General features: G+C 42.2%; 1 protein-coding gene across 1 annotated transcript in view; it reads right to left on the reverse strand.

The window, feature by feature from the left end:
* PRRT2 (proline rich transmembrane protein 2) overlaps nt 1-16,949 on the reverse strand; it is a 327,188-nt gene that overhangs the window by 41,489 nt on the left and 268,750 nt on the right. The window lies entirely within an intron of this gene.

The following is a 16,949-nucleotide window of genomic DNA, read 5'->3' on the forward strand; positions in this document are numbered from 1 at the left end:
GCAATGATTGGAGGCGCATTACCAATTAATTATACTGCTCCAGAGTTTCTTTTCAAATGTTTAGTTTACTGTCGTCCCAGCTCATAAATTAATAACAATTAGCTAAGTGTTCAAGAGCAATTTTCTTTCATCAACTTTGTCTTTCTCTCTTTATAATTCAATTCGTTTGCGGGAAAGCAAAGAAAAATAAACAACCCAGATGGTTTCCTCCTTCAAACGGAACAATCATTTCTTTTAATGTATTATCATCATTTCCCCTCCCTCTGCCATGCGATGAGGCCATTATTTGTGTTAATAGCCATTAGTTTTCATTCCTGTTAGACTGCTATTAGCGAGGCGTCTGGAATTGTGCCGCAATGGAGCACCAAATTAGGGAGCAGGCTTGACTAATTTATGCGGCACGTATACGTAAATTATAGAGTGTAAAGTGGACATTTTGTGGCAGTATTATTTCATTGTTTTGTCTTCGTAGCAACTAAACGGTAACCAGATAACCTTTGTAAATTGGTCTGCCACGGTTCTGTTTGAGCTAGAAACTATTACTTTGGAGAGATCTGCAAATTATACAGTAGATCGTGGCAAATGTGATAAATCCATAATTATGTGGGAAACATAGCAGCTGCAGAATAACATAATTCCAGTGGCCCTGGTAATCTGACCTTCTTTCTCCCTGTTTGCCAGCTGTCAGGGGTCTTCAATATTATGAAACACCTTCCAGGATTGAATACACCCTGCTTGACGATCATCAGACCAGCTTCACTCCGGTTTCCAAGGCGGTCCTAAGGAGGGACTAACAAGGCGATTAAGGAATCAGAAGCCAGCATTTACAAAGGACAACGACACAAGCCAATGAAAAATATGGGCTGAGAGTGGGCGGAGCTTCAAGTCCCTAACTGAATACAGCATTCCTCGCAGAGCAGTGCATGCACTGCCCAGGATCAACCTAAAAAGGGAAATGGTGTCAATGGCAAAAAGCAGGGATGGAAAAGAACCTGCAAGAGTGAGATTAAGAGATATGCAATTTAGGGCAGTGGAAGAAAGAGATCAAGGGGGAATCAAAACTAGTCAGTCTTGGTATTCAGCAACTCCAGCATTAGGAGCACCATCTGCAGACCTCTGCACTCATTTCTTTTTTTTAACAAATTAAGCATTGGACAAGCCCTCCTCCCGCCACCATACGCATTGACTTAGAATTGCTGCTTTTGGAGATTGGGGCAGCTATGAACGGACATAGCTAGGCATTGAAAACCTGACATGTTCTCTGTGAAAATGTCTGGAAGTACATACGGTGTCTGTCTTTAGCCTGCAGAATCTGTGTTGTTCCTAGCTGGGGCTGGTTGCTCACTGGAGTAGTGCTTCCGCTCCAGGAATCTGTGCTAGATCACTTGAACTTAGGTTCAAATTGTGGCGTGTCCACCAGGCCTTTCATACTTTTAAGGTTGATAAAATGAGCAGCAGCTGTTTCTTCATGAGGGCAGGTTAGCGTCGCCCCGCTGCGAGCCGTGCTAAATCAATGTGAACAATAAAATGGCAATTAAAAGATTTTATTGCCATTTTATTTTTTCACAAGGTGTGCCCAAGCCAGAAGAAATGATGGGCATGTCCTCTGCTGCATGGAGGACTAGAGCAGTGTCTGGCCAGACACTGCAAAGTGCACAAGTCAGTTTGGCCGGCTGTCTTGCGCTGGCCAGGCTGACATGCGCCCTTTGAAGCTCTCCACCCAGCAGTCTTAGACAGCTGAATGGAGAGCAAGCACAGGCCTCCAGGGCCTGAAGGAGTGTCGAGCCAGCCCACTCCATCCATTCCTGCTCTCATGCTGGTTGCATGAGAGCAGCGTCTGGATTGCTTAGGGAAGTTACCTTTTCCACTCGTGTCCGTCGGAGCCACAGACTGCGAAGGACACAGAGGACGCAGCCCGGGTAAGTACATTTATTTTATTTTACTGTTATTGTGATGCATGCAAGTGTTTTTATTTTCTATGCTTGTTTAATGTATGTGTTTTGGGATTCTGTAATGCACTTTGCTCGCCTTACCACTTTCACATATTGGTTCTTAAAAAAGGGGGGAAATTAGAGGTTAATGGTTAGGTTCACCGTCCACTAGTACATGTATCAAAACAACAACCTGAGCAAGTCAAGTCAAAAGAACCTAACCTGGGTGAATAGGAGGTGTCAGAAATCAACTTGATCCTGAAGAACACCAATTTGAAAGAAAGGGAAAGATTATCTCTTTCTTGAGTCCCCTCACTCACCAGGGTTTCCCCACGGTGACATGCTTCATCATTGGGGTCCTCACAGTCCTCTACGGACTGAGGCGTGCTACAACTTGCGAGTTTCGTAGGAGCACTAGAAATCAGAATATGTGTAGTGCAAGTGAAAAAATGGTGGAGTGGGATAAGGAAAATTAAAATAATCAGCTAGTGGGCCAAATAGACTTTATTAATGCTCTTAGCTGATAAGTTAAAACGGGGTGATATGCTAGAAAGCCCTCACTATAATGGAAAGGTGTGCCTAGCATATGGTCTGGTCAGCTAGTTTCGAGCTTCCCCAGCTCTTCTTCAGGACTCCACTGGGACCAGCCCAGTGTGAAAAATGCCACTCCTAGTTAACCTGAATCAGGTGCAAAAAGTGAGACGCTGCAACTATAAGGCATGCGTTTACAAATACATACGTAATGTACGTCAGGAAATATCTGTAGGATATAATACAACAAATGTTAGAGGAAAAAATATGATTATAAGTACTGTTGTCAATGTTAGTCGTGAGCACACTACACCCAAGTGTTCGTACACTTTCCTTTCTGATGTGCCTCTTTGTGATTTAAAAATACAGAAGAGAAACGATAAATTACTTTCTCCATGCCGGCGTTGTGCTGAAAAAGTGGATCGAAATTCACAATACTAACATGTCTGACACAACATAAAACACACATACAAATAACGAAGAAAAAGACATTACATACTTAATAAAAAGCAACAATGTGCCTCATGGTCAACGGAGGGGGTGCGATGATCTCGTACATCTAGGAGAAAATTGTAAATGTAAATGAGATCTTTAAGACAGTGGCGTGCTCCGTAGTGAAGGTTCGCCCTTAGGGTGAGAAAAACGGGAAGAATGATCTCCTCGTAGCGTGTAGATATGAAGATCCTGCCGTTCAAAAGTCACTTACTTGTACGTGGAGAACCACACTCCTGGACACCTAATGGAGCCAAACCTCACGGACCGCATTCTGGCGTGTCCCCGGTGTGGAGCTGGTTATCAATGAGTGAACTCGCATGGAAAGCAAGGAGGGCTCCTGATGGGGTACCTATTCGGAGCGGCCATTTTGGGTTGGGACGGAATTGCGGGGAAATAATAAAGGAGGTAATGTTTCGTGTGTAGTGGTGGTAACATAGTGGAGTCTAATGTTTACACTGCGCAATGGCTCTAGATGGATAATATCTGCACTACTCGGTGGCCCAGACGGATAGTTGTAAAGGCGAAGTATTAACTATGAGAAAGCTTTGAAAAAACCTTTGAAAAAACTTTATCGTCCAGAGGTCAGATGCTTGACAACTAGGATATGATGCCTAATTTTGGACGGAAAATGATCAGAGGTAGGGGGGTTGTCATATGTCACATGTTACCAGCCGCTCCTGAAAATTGGTACTATTTATTTGGGTAACAATAAATTTGTTGTTTTTTGCCAAGGTGCAAAGTATGCCGTGTGCTTTAGAAATACATGTTCATTTGTACCTTACCCTGGCCTTATCAGTGTTAAACGTGTTTAAAAACAAAAAAGTAAGTGAAGGGCACCAAAGTTTTACTTGGCTGCCTCAAATACTGCCAAATGCCGGTGCTGCTGGATATCAAGACTGGTTCTAATTTCAGCTCATGCCTTTTTCTTCCACAACCCTGCACTTTCTTACTTTTTATCTCGATCGTGTAAGTTACTGTTCATACACAATTTCTCCCTGATGCTGTTTTTCTATTTTTTTTCTCTTACTCCTTCTTTGTCCATTAGTTGCCTTTCACTGTTTCCTTCTGGGTCAAAGTCTGATGATGACAAACCTTACCCGGTCAACAAACATGATTGCCAGTGCTCCCACCGGCACAAACTAAGCACTGGGCCGTTTTATCATTCTAGAGCAATTTAAAGCCTAACCCCTGACTCCTAAGTAAAGCTTTTCTGGACCTAAACTAACTAGCATGTCCTTGTTGGTTCAGGACATGCTTCTCTTTAGATTGTCCATACATGTAACAGAACTGTACCTGTGGAGTACTCCATTTAGATATAGAACATGCCTGTCTTCTAGGTCAAGAGTGGAATGGATGATGGGGGAATAGACCAGTTTAGCTTCTTTGGTCACTAGAAATGGTAGGAAGAGAGTATCTGGAAATGTTTGCTGTTCGACGCGGTCTCTTATAGGCACTCATCAGGTTTTCTCCATTTCCATGCATTAAACTCCGACCCGATTCTGTCAGGTGATGGTACATCTCTATGTGCTTTTTGCACTCGATTCTATCACGCCTCCCAGATTGAGCATATTAGTGCCAAGAAGCAGGCCCCTTGACGACACTCATCACAAGCTCCTTCCGTGAGTGCCCATATAGGCTGGACATGAGGTTTGGATAATAGGTTCTGTTTTTACATTGAAAGTGATGTCTTTTGTGGTAACCTGAATCTTGCTGCAAGTTTTCTTCTTGCTTAGGGCAAGTTCTCTTAAACTATTTAGATAGGTTCTCTGTTGAAACACCACAGAGTTGTTGGGTTTACTGTGGAAATTCTCCCTTCTCTGGTGTATCCCCTGATATTCCATTCTTTGAGCACTAGATGTTGATCTCTGCTTCTAACCAGGCCTCAGCCGCTGAATGCCTTGTCTAAGCTGCCATTTTTCTTTATTAAAGTGCAGCCCTGGGTGACAGCCAGATATACCGGACGCAAAGTCAGGACACCTGACTGGCATGAAACATTAATAAACAAGCTAGGAGGAGTCCCCAGTAGAGACACAGACTCCTTTGTAATGCTGCATTTGGATACCAGAAGACTGTAAGAGCGAGACACATTCTAAGCACTCATGAAGTGTGCATGTATGGCCAGCATCCCCAATCTATGTTCTGTCTACGCCCAGCTGAGATTCCAATTTATGCAACATTATGCTTTTTACACAGAATTCCACAAATTAAGCCATTATGTCAAAATTATAGCGCGTAAACAAGGCAAGCAACAAGAACGCTAGCCACTATTGTTTTTGCCACTTGTGTTTAACCCCTTGAGTGCCCATGACGAGATGGTCTCGTCATGGGCCGCGGTTGCGCTGTGCCCATGACGAGACTATCTCGTCATGAGCCCCGCCCGCTAATGAAACGCCCGGCACAGGGCGTGGAAAGGGCGGCGCACTCAAGGGGTTAAGGCCCTATTTGTTTAGGTTGAAATGTGTTGTTTCATCCAAGATAGACGCAAGGACGCATTTCACCCCAAAATATATTGCTAAATACCGGATTAGCAGTTCATCTAATTAGGTATAATTTCGCATAATGTCTCCCAAATTTTGCATAATTACGCAAATGCAAATTATTTGCCTTTAAAGTGTCTGGAATCTGGGCAGAGCCCGCCATCGGCGAAGCCAATGGCCAACTGGAGGTGCCTCGGTCCCCGGCAGTGGGACCATCCTGGGTGCTGACTCTAGAGCAGGGAAGCACATCTGAAACTTTGTGCCACTGAACTGGGCCATCATAGAATCATAATGGATGAAGCCAGCTTTTTCTGATGATGATCATTTTTAGAATGCACATGGATTGAAGTATTGAGTGTATGGACACATGGTACGGCATTATTTACGAAATGTTATTGGGTGGATATTTTGGGACAACTGTGTAGGACTACACTTCGAGCATTTATACCTTTATCTATGCACAGTATCAACTCTCCCCCCTCAGGGCTTATTGCGTAGTCTGTGATCGGTGAGTGATAACCAGCTACGCTCTGATTACGAATATGATGGGAGTGGTGTGGTCTTGTTTGTCACCAGACTCTTGTTCGCTTGTGTTCTGTGACTTAGACAACACACTGGTTGTATCATCAATGACCCACGAGTCCAAAAGGCCAACCTTCAAGCCAGGGCTGGGAGAGTGGTGCATGAAAAAGAATTTCATTTTTTACTGGCAGAGCCTGCAAGTCCACTTAATTAGTAAAACACTTCCATGATTACATAAATTCTGTAATAGGACTTAGTGGAAGTGCTAGAAAAAAGATGACTCTTTTAACTGTCGATAAGGGATTAGATAAAGTGATAAACCACTCAGGCGTTCGCCTGTAAATTGTCTGAACATTTACTTTTTCGAAATGACATACATCTGCCTGGTGGGAAATATCACAAAGGTGCTTCCTCATTACCTCTTTAAAGGCGTAATACGCTTGGACACTTTCTCACACAGAATGTAATTGCAAGTTTGTCGAACTGTCGGTCAGGCAGGAGTACCAGGGATTCACTGCTTCCCAACCCCTGCAGGATGTCAGTCCCTGTCAGTCTGTTGAAGGAAGCCGCCACTGCTCCGAAGACCCTAGGGCGGAATTTCAGGAACTGAACATCAACTGCCTACAATTGTCGCTGCAGATTAAATTCCAGACCCATCTGGGCCTGCAGGGTATAGATGGAAGAACCTATATTGACATAAAGGGGCTGCATTCTGATAGGTCGAGACAGTTACGCCTTATATAGTAATGGTGCATTAGTTCTGCCCTGTTAACAAACTAAATCTATTCCACTTTAAAAATATAGCGTTTAATTTACAACTTTTCAGAGATAAAATGTAGAGAGCTACTTTGGATATAATTTTGGTTGACGGCATCTATGACTTGCCCGCTCCTCCATCCAGCCGGACACTATGTAGTTATGTCAGGAAACTCTCCTGGTCTTCATGCTTCCAGGCAACCCCTCCCCGCCTCTTTACATTTTTCTCAAATTGAAATATTTTTGTCTTTCATAGACTGAATGCCACTAATGCCTGTTGTTACCTGATTACTGCACAGTGAAGTAGAGCTTTCAGTCCACAGAACCGTGGACGTGGCAAGGGGCAGGTAGTGAGGTAGGGCTTTTATCTGTACCAAGTGGCAAAAATCTTAAATAGTAAAGTGGAAGTCACACAAATTCATGTTAGCAACACAGGCCCTACTCTCAAAGCAGCAGCTGATTTGAGAGGCCACTCGGATGTTGGAATAATCCCAAACATGTTGCACGTCTTTGAAAGGCCCACTCTCTTAAAACCCGGAAGTGCCTCCTACAGAGACACATTAACATGAATGTACCTCAGTGTTCGGCAGGGCTGCTTCTCAGTGGAAGAAGATGCTTGCAGAGCCACTGCTGTTTCTGCACAGGGCAAATCCACTATTGAAGGCGTTTTTGTACATAATGAATGAGATACACCTTCAATTACAAGAAGTGTGAGCATGTGAGCTTGGTTTCTGCAAAGTGCAACATTGTATATATTTTACTGGATCTATTTTACTCTGTGAAGCAGAATGGACCACATTGTTAACAAATCCAGTAGGTCTAGCTTGCATTTTGCCTTCTGGCTCAAAGGGCACAGTTCTGAGAAAATAAAACTACAGCTATTGCTTTCTCTGTACAGTAGATCTATGAGCTAAATAATGACATTTGCTTTTGACATGTATAGTGTGCTGGGTCTGGTGGCTCAGTGGATTATTGCCACTCGCATGGGGTCTCAGTCTATTATCCTTGGAAGGCCGATTAAAATAGGTGCCAGTGAGTTGGCTCACAATAAACATCTGTTATTCAGTTCCAAAATGCCCCAAAGGGTGCATGAGTACTTTACAAATACACTTAATGTTACATTCAAATATATTCAAATAGTCCCTCTGCACTGCATTGCAAGCATTCTGTAGGCGGTGGATTGATACCCCAAACAGTCAATAACACATGGTGTTAAAGAAACATTCTTCTGGGCAGAGCCAAAACACACGTAAGGTATATTTTAAACAGTTGGTGACAATAGGTCTTGCAGACAGCTTGACTGTCATATCAGAATTAATAATATGACATTCATATGCTTCTTGCAAAAATTATTAATTTGTGGCTGAACCCACTACTTCTAGTGCAAGAGTGATTCCTCATCTGTGGTTGTGGTGCCAGTCTCTAAATTTCTCTATGTGGCATGGTCTGTCAGGCAATTATTATTAGCCCAACTACAGTTAATTGAGGTATAGAGGAAGATTTTGTGGTGTAATATACCTGTTTTCATTATTTATGTAATAGATTTGACTCCGTATCACCATAATGTAATTAATTAATTAATTGTTGTTTTATGAGATATTTATTCTGCTGTTTTGCCAATTTTTGATGCTGAAAAAGCATTTTCTATCTGTCAATACATTTTGAAACCTTTGACTACTTCGACCCACCAGGCAATTCATTTTCAGTATTTTGATACCAGAATGTATATAGAAAACACAGCTCCTAGGTTTGTATCCATCGATGCAGATAGAACTAATTGCAGAATCTCATGCAAACTTACCACTATATCTTGTATGTATCTTCTCTGTCTCTGTCCCTAAACCCCACTGGGGTTTCCTCTGGCCCTCAGTCCCACGCTGCACTTCAAATGGCTCTGACCATCAAAGCCATGTTGTGTCTATGTTCCTGACAACCCAGCACGTGACTGTCCCCCACAGCCTCATATGGGTTGCTGCCTCTCACAGAGACAGCCTTGAATATATCTTTTCCCTCACATCTCATAAAGTGGGTCTCTCACACAGCTCTGTTGTATCTGTTCTTCATTGGCCTGCATGTATCTTTCTCACCCAAGCTTATTATATGCATTGTCACTCAAATCCTTGCAAAGTAGCTCAGTGTTTGAAAGGTGGCCATGTTTTTTGCTGTCCATTAAAATTGTTTTCTATATTTTAATCAGTTTTTACTGTGCTGGTTTCTGAAGACCATCCTCCTGCCTCTTAGAACACTCCACTACATGCAAACTCTCTCTGCCACGCGCTAGTTGAATCTGTGTCCCCCCCCCCCAAAACCGTGGCTCGTTCTGAAAAGCTGATGCGGAAGCTACAGTGGCGTAGGTAAATCACGCGGGCAGCGCATGCACATGAAGAAAATATGTAAAATACCTTGGCTCACGTTTGGTTATGGAGTAGCGCAATTTAGGCTCTACCCTTACATGTCTCCGAAATGCGGTTCTATATGTGCACCTGACACAATATTCATTGTGTGTCTTAAATTTATTAATATGTCTGAAACATTTAATTGCATTACTGATATGCATTCACTGTAGAACCTAGAGATTTATATACGTGTACACTAATGTTCAGTTTCAACATGATTTCTGTATTCTTTATTCATGTTTTACACTTCCCACTTCAAGTCATATTTCCATATGTAAACATGTATTCTTTTGTTCACATTTTTGCAGTTCTTTCAAAGTTATTCATGTGCATTTATAATCATGAAATCAAAGTGCACATCAAATGCTCATTTAAGCTAGCCTGGCTACAGGCCTCATTTGAAATGTATTCTGCTTGTTCGCATGATTTCCCTTCTTTTAGGTTTATTATCTCATTAGTTAGCGAAAGGCTTATTGTCTGTATTAGATGATTGATATAGAGGCCTAAGAGATATTTGATATTGAACGTGGAGAAACAATGGTCGAAAGAAGCTTTCTGTTCATCATGTTCCAAGATGGCAAGATGTTCAAGGCTAAGACTCACAGCCTTACAATCGTGTTGAGAATTCAGAGCTATGTTGCAGATGCATTTAAGTGGCACTCTAACTGATTCCAGGTGATGTGAATGGAGATAAGAAATTTTTCAATATCCCGTTATTTTTACTTGGGACTTGCCATAGTTTGGGTTAAAAAGAGATTCCCTTTAGACTTAGAGCGGTGCGGTACAGACCTCTTGTCTTATTCTTATGTGTGAAGCTTTATGCTAAACACTTATTTCCTTTTTCTTTAGACTTCTACTGAAGTCTGATCATGCTGACATCTTCTTCTTTTTCTTTGCTCCTGAATTATAGACCCTTGATAGATGGTCCTATATTTGACCCATGTCAAAGTAGAGAAGGGAAGTGTCTTTATGGAACATCTGCTCACTTTGATTTGTTATTGTATAATTGTGGTTATCACATCCTATTGCATTTCAACCAACTGCGACATTTCACTTTGTCTATTCTACTAATGTATTTTCTGAATTTGCATATGGTTTGCATATTTACTGGATTGATTGGTTATCCAAATAAAACCTTTTAATCACATTCAGTGATTCCTGGTCCTAATTGTGAACTAAGTCACATGGGCTTCACAAGTCAAATTGCATTGTTGATGTTTTCTCCCTTTCAATGCTTCACGTCACCTATAGAAGGTTCATACGACCAATGCAGAAAAATCTTTGATAACTTGACTAAGAGATTACGTTGTAAGGCCAGGACACTCCAGCAAGATGTTAGCATGTCGAATGGCTAGCTACGGAAGCAAAGGGAGTTAGTGTATCTCTTGGAGAAATTCTAGACGTGGCCAAGCCCAGCTCTAACCCTTAAAAGCCTATGTCCCGATTCGGAGGATCAGCAGCGTTCCAGCGGTTTGGATAAGAGTTGTAACAGCGAAGAAGTGAGTATTAATATGGTCGTGCGTTGTTTCTGTTAATATCAAGCTTGCATTATTTTGCTGAGATTGCGTGGTGTGATGAGATGATGTTTTAGTTGTAGTACAGATATGAATGCGCCTAATGTTGAGCATTTGAAGCTGTTATTGGGCTTAAAGAACAAGATGAGTTACTGACTGAGTCTGATCTTATATTGTTTGTTGATTGGTCCTGCCTGTGAGATGCAAGAGGAACCGTAAGAGCTGCATATGCAGTCTGTACAGTCACAGGAGTAGTTGAAGCCTCCTAGCTTCAAGGAGTGTCATCCGAACCAGTGGCCGAATTGATCACTCTTACTATGACGTGCTGTGTTTATGAACAGCTGAAAGTGACGATATTCTCTGATAGGCAGTCTGGCTTTGGTGTTGTTCATGACTTCGGTCAGCTATGGTCACAGAGGGGATTTATGACCTTATCAGTCTCTGGGTTTGGGGCTCCTATATCATCGTCAGGCTCTTTTGCCTGACGATCTTACATCCGGCGGGGATGGCTGTGGCAATGTCTGATTAGGTATTTTAAAACAAGAGTACGATCATCTAAAAATATACGAGAATAAGCATTGACAAAGCCAAAAAATCTCACCTTTTGGACCTATTGGTTTTTCCAATGCAATTTGCCTGCAAGCGTCATTTCGTAGACACGCATCTTGCTGATGAAATGACACGGGAGCCACCTTTTACATTGAGTCTGTGCAGCGTATGTGCTGCTCTGCGATACCTACTGTATTCAGTATATGGGTTATCGGAGACTTTGGACACACCTGGCTATCTCTTGACTCTTCGCTCAGACACCCTCCCCCCTCCCTTCACACGCAAATGCAGCGTCCATCCATATCATTACCTGGAGGGGGAACATTTAGGCCCTTTGCTACAGGCCACTGGCCTGCTGTTGAAGAACCTCATGGGATCCTGGTGCTAAGATCAAGATTAAACAAGCACTTGCAATGCAATATGTCTCGCATTACTGAAAGTTTGACCTATTGGTGTTGCAAATATTAATGCAACACCAATAGCTCAAACTTTCAGTAATGAGAGACCTATTGCATTGCAAATGCTTGTTTTTATTTACAGATGGAATGGTTAATTAAAAGAATCGAAATTTCACTTGTGCGAAAGTGCTTTTCTTAAGGTTGAGCAGATGTCAGCAGTTTGCTGTCTGTCTTTCCCCAAAAAAATGGAAATGTATTTTAATAAAAGCAGTGGGGGGTAAGCCGACAACGGAGGAAAAAGTAAGGTGGAGCAAAGGGGAGTTGCCAGGGAGGCAGCAACACATGAGTGGCGTAGTAAGTTGCTGAAGTAGCATGAGGAGCGTGCAGCACATGAGGGAGAGAGCAACACAGAACATGGATGAGGGGAGAAGCATATGAGGTAGAGCAGTCATCAAGTGCTTAACCAAAAATAAAATAAGTAGTTTCCAACAAGTGAGAATTGGAAGGACACAAGTCAGCTAATTAAAAGGACGGTAAAGAGGCTATACTCCAGGGAAGGGACAATTGCAATAAGAAGAAGGCAAGCCAATGACTAAGAAGCAATCAAATGAGTGAGACAAACAGCCAACCAGTGTTAAGCAATGGACCAGCTTTAAGCTCACTGTGAGGTTCTGGTAAGCCCACAAAAGGTCTTTTTAATTGTAGCCGAGACCTAAACATTGGCATTTCAAACTTTTGATTTCAAACTAAATGCTTAATATACAGACCGCACTACAATTCAGAATATTGGTTTCTCGCTATTATATTTTAAATCTGGCTTTTCTCCACTTTTAATCCCAAATTTAAACCTAGATTCGCTGAACTGCCATAAGCTGCCATAAATCTTTAGGTGCAGTATAAGTTCATGTGCACAGTGTATATTTCCAAGAGGGCCCTGAATTTCAGGTATCGGGTTTTCGAAACGTGGATGTGGAGGAAAGGACATTTCACATTTTGGGGCCTCGTGTGGCAACGTGCCTGTCACCAAAGTTTGAGCTTGATTTGCGGTCCTGGATCTGCAGCTCAATATTAGCTCAACAGACTACTGCAGGTCCTTGGTTCTGGAGATTTTTCTCAGTGAGTAGATGGTTGTGGCTAGTGAATGATGCAGAAACAAAGAATTTTAATTCTACTTTCCACTTTTAAACAATGCATGTTGCTACTGATTCGTAGATATGCTTCTATGGAGTCTTAGACACAATCCTGCTCTGCATTTTAGGGCAACCTTAGCCTGCTTTGGCGTTTATAAGCAATGGCTGTTTAGAGGCGGAACCTCTAGAAATATGTGATTCTATGGTATTAGCTGCATATTTATGGATTTACCACATTTGCCACATATTCCACCATGAATAACATAACTTAGATGTTACCAAAATAAAATTCTAACTCAAAAGGAAAAAATACTAAAACGTGCGGTGTAGAGTGACAGTCCCTTTGCAAAGTTAACTATTCACATTTTAGTTGCTGAATGATGTATTCAGGTGTTTTAAACGGCACTGATGAGGCGAAACCTTTGCTCAGACAGTATTAGTGTGTGTTAAAATGACAAAGTAGCGAAATAATAGTTGCACAGAATATGCCACATCATTCACCTTTTGTCTTCCATAATAGTCTACCCTTCTGCATACTTACAGTGTCCCTGGTTAAAAGGCATTTACTGTAACTGATTCGAAAACTGACCTCAAAGCCCACTGTCATATGTATTGCCCTATAGGTCTCTTAGCAATCCCCATTTCGTTATTTGTAGTATAAGTATAGCTATTTGTGCATCAAGGCCCCAGGCCATAGAAGTCAGTATTTGTTTGCAGTTGGACTAGCTCATATGTGGTTCTCTTTATTATGCTTTAACAATATGTGTTGAATGCATGTATTCTGTTAGTAGGGTTCTAGTACATACATTCGTATATGTGTTTGTATGCTTTACAATTAGAAAAAGGCATAAAATCTTTAACATGAATATGGAAGTGAGTTCCCATGCTTTACTTCCTAACTGGCATAATCAATCAGAAGGTTAAAGTGAATGGTATATGTGATATAAATTGTTTCTTTGCAGCCTGCTTCAGGTTCTGGGGTGAGCTCAGAGCAGAGCAGTTCTCCATGGAACTACACCAAGGCTATTGTCCCATTACAAACATTGTGCCAGAGACAGCGGTGTAGCTAGCCACTTTTCCGCCCGTGGCAGTCCCTGCTTTGCACAGCCGGGTGGAAAAAAGGTATAGGCTCCCTGTGCCTGAGCGATCGTCAGACCAGCCCGCTCAGGTCAAGCCCAGCGTTTCTCTCGTGCTATGTCTAGCATGAGGGCAGCGGCTGGATTGGGTGATGAGCCTGTGCTATGTGGCCCATGGCCAATGGACTGCTGGGAGGAGAGGAGCACCGAGGCGGCCGGCAGCATCAGGATCAGCATCAGCGGTAGGTGTCTATTTTTTGTATCTGTTATTATTCCCCTAATTCCCTCTCCACCCACCACTTTAGATTGGCGGCATCCGCCACTGAAGGAAGATATGGTTTAGTTAAACTGATAACACTGGTTCAGATTCCAGCCTCGGAACTTACATTGTGTTTCTTCAAAACCACGGTTGTGCTTTATAAATCCCGTTACATCCATCCATTCACGCACATACATATATGAATACCCCCAACCAAAGGCAAGGTGTCCGGTTGGTTAATTAAATATTCAACCACCCAGTGTTATTGCATCTATTTTCCTCACTGTAACTAATGACAGACTGTCATAGCATATTAAGGGGTCAAGGTAAGATACCCATCACCTTTTGGAGCAACATTTGGTGCCATTATAATGCCCTGTTGTGTTTCAGTTCACTTTAGTTGGCATTATGCACAGGTCTGATTTGGGAATCGCATGTTGTAATGCACATTTATGTCTCGGTAAGCATTGCATAGCTATATTGCCCAGCACAGCTGTGTTTTCAGTATCACTGAAGGCTTGTAATGCACAGTTTTGTTTTGGTGAAGATTCTGTCTGTGGTGTTGCAATATTTGGAGACCACTTTATAGTGTTATAATTCACATCTGTATTATAGGTAGAGTCCCAGAGTGCTACAAATGTGCAGCTGTGTTATGTGGCACATTCAACAGTTGTGTGTAGTTTGTGAACTCTCTTCCGTAGTGTGCTAGACAGCTTTGTTTTATGGCAGTCTCGAAAGTGTTGTGATCCACAGCTGTGTTTTATGAGTTCTCTTGCTTGATTTTCTACACATCCTCGGTTTTTTTCCTACACTCAACAGGGGTGTGTTGCACAGCTCTGTTTTTGGGAACACTTTGCAATGATTGGACGTAAAGATCTGTTGTGAGTGTTCACTGGAGCTGTATCATGTGCAGCTCTATTTTTGAAAGCACTTTCCAGTGGTGTGACTCACATGTATCTTTTGGGAAGCACCCTGTAATGGCATGACTCGCAGATCATGTTGTGAAGAGTGCTGTTGACTAGTTGTATGATGCACACCCATCTCATTTTTGCTTTCGAATGCTCTGAGACCAATACTTAATTTGAGCTGGTGGTTGACACCAACACTTATTTTATTCCACCGGATCCTTGAGGCTGTCATTGCTGTTACTGCTCCCTAATCACCCTGGTTGCTTGTCTTATCTCTTATCTGCACTTTGCCCAGGCACAGACATGGATCTTATAGCATCAGCGTGCCACTGCAAAAATGGAATACCTGGAGCCTTAATGTGACGTCATGTCATCACAATAAAGCTTGTAAAACTGAATGTCCATTCTTGTGATCACAAAGTTTGATTTTTTTAACCAAAGAAGATGTATCACTGTATTAGTCACGAGCCATGTATGATTCCATGATTCATTTTCATTGGTCACAAACATATAGGCTGGCTCTGTGTCTCTGCTTGGGTGGGCAGACCAGCATCTGGTTTCAGCTTTTTGCAGAAGGGCTCAGCAGTCACCGAAAGGTACCCCTGTGCCATTTCTCAGCCTGACACTTCTGCTTAGGTGTTGTACTGCCTTCCCCTACCCCATGGCCACAGGCAGTAGCCTGCCACCCCATAGACCTAGCATGTCTGGCTGTGCTGCAAGCAGTCAATGAACTGCAACTGAGGTAGTGAGACTGCTCGGGGACGGCGTCCTGCCTCCACCAACCTCTAGCAGGCAGGTACTGACGAAGCAGTTACTAACACTGGCACTGTTAGCTGTCAGCAGTGCAGAGTGGTCCAGAGCTGTGGGAGAAACAGACTTGGAGGCATAGAGACAGACTTTGCTCTTGAGGGAGTACCATGGACACAGTGACTGCCTGAATTACACTCTTGGAGTCAGAGACCACCAATAAGAGAGTGTAGCCCTCTGTCAAGTGACCTATTCAATTCATGTTCATCTCTGTGCAGAAAGCTGAATGACACCAAGAAGGAGATGAGAAGTGTCCATCTCCCAGAGAATGTCTTTATGCAGATGTATGCCTGTGCTGAAGTGCTCATAGTCCTGTACCTTGCAATAGAGAGTCTTTGTAGGAATGACATTTCTAAGTGCACCTCCATGAGGCGCTTTTGTAATGAAGAGAGGCAAGATGAGGGTCTGGTTTATGATTAGGGCTCCCAGTTTCATGGTATTTATTTTTATTACATTTCCGTCTGTATTTAGCCATATTTATTTCTTGTCAACTTTATCTGTATTTATCCATATTTATTATGGGTTTTGTGAGAAAAATAAAGATGAAACGGGCATGTTTCCACGTTTATTTAACCAGTAAATATGCAGTCATGTTTAAATGCCTAACAGGTTTCAGTGATATGAACATCCATAGAAGATAAATCAATGCACTTATATGAAACATGAGCATTTCAGTGTCAGCCTTGTGCATATCTACTGCTGTTTAGGCCTCTTTACTAAAATGCCATTTTTTTAAACCCCTTACCTATCAATCCACACAGTTATTGGCCTGGCAGTAATGGCAAAGTGTATTTAGAATACTCAAAAAGCACCCAGTTTCCATTTTTGTCCACATTTAAAAATAAATACAGACAAGAAAATAAATGGTTTTCTGTCTGTACTTATCTGTGAAAATCAATAAAAACAGAAAACAGGGAGCCTTATTTATTATGGGGTTCAAACGGCCTGAAGCCGTATGTATGGCAGAGGAATCCTGGGTAAGTTGCTTTTTGTCCATAAGAAATGTTTTGGTCACTGTTGTGGGTGGCTGGGTGAGTGGCACTTTGTGAAGCAGAGAGGTTCTTCGTAGAATGGGTTGGAATTTCCAGAAGATGGAAGATATTTCTATTCAAGAAAATGATATTTGCTAGTTTGTGCATGTTTTACGAGTGAATGTGACATTTTAAACGAATTACAATTTTCCTTGTACCTGTGGTATGG

Source organism: Triturus cristatus, chromosome 7 (genome assembly GCF_964204655.1).
Source record: "Triturus cristatus chromosome 7, aTriCri1.1, whole genome shotgun sequence".
NCBI classification, from domain to species: domain Eukaryota; kingdom Metazoa; phylum Chordata; class Amphibia; order Caudata; family Salamandridae; genus Triturus; species Triturus cristatus.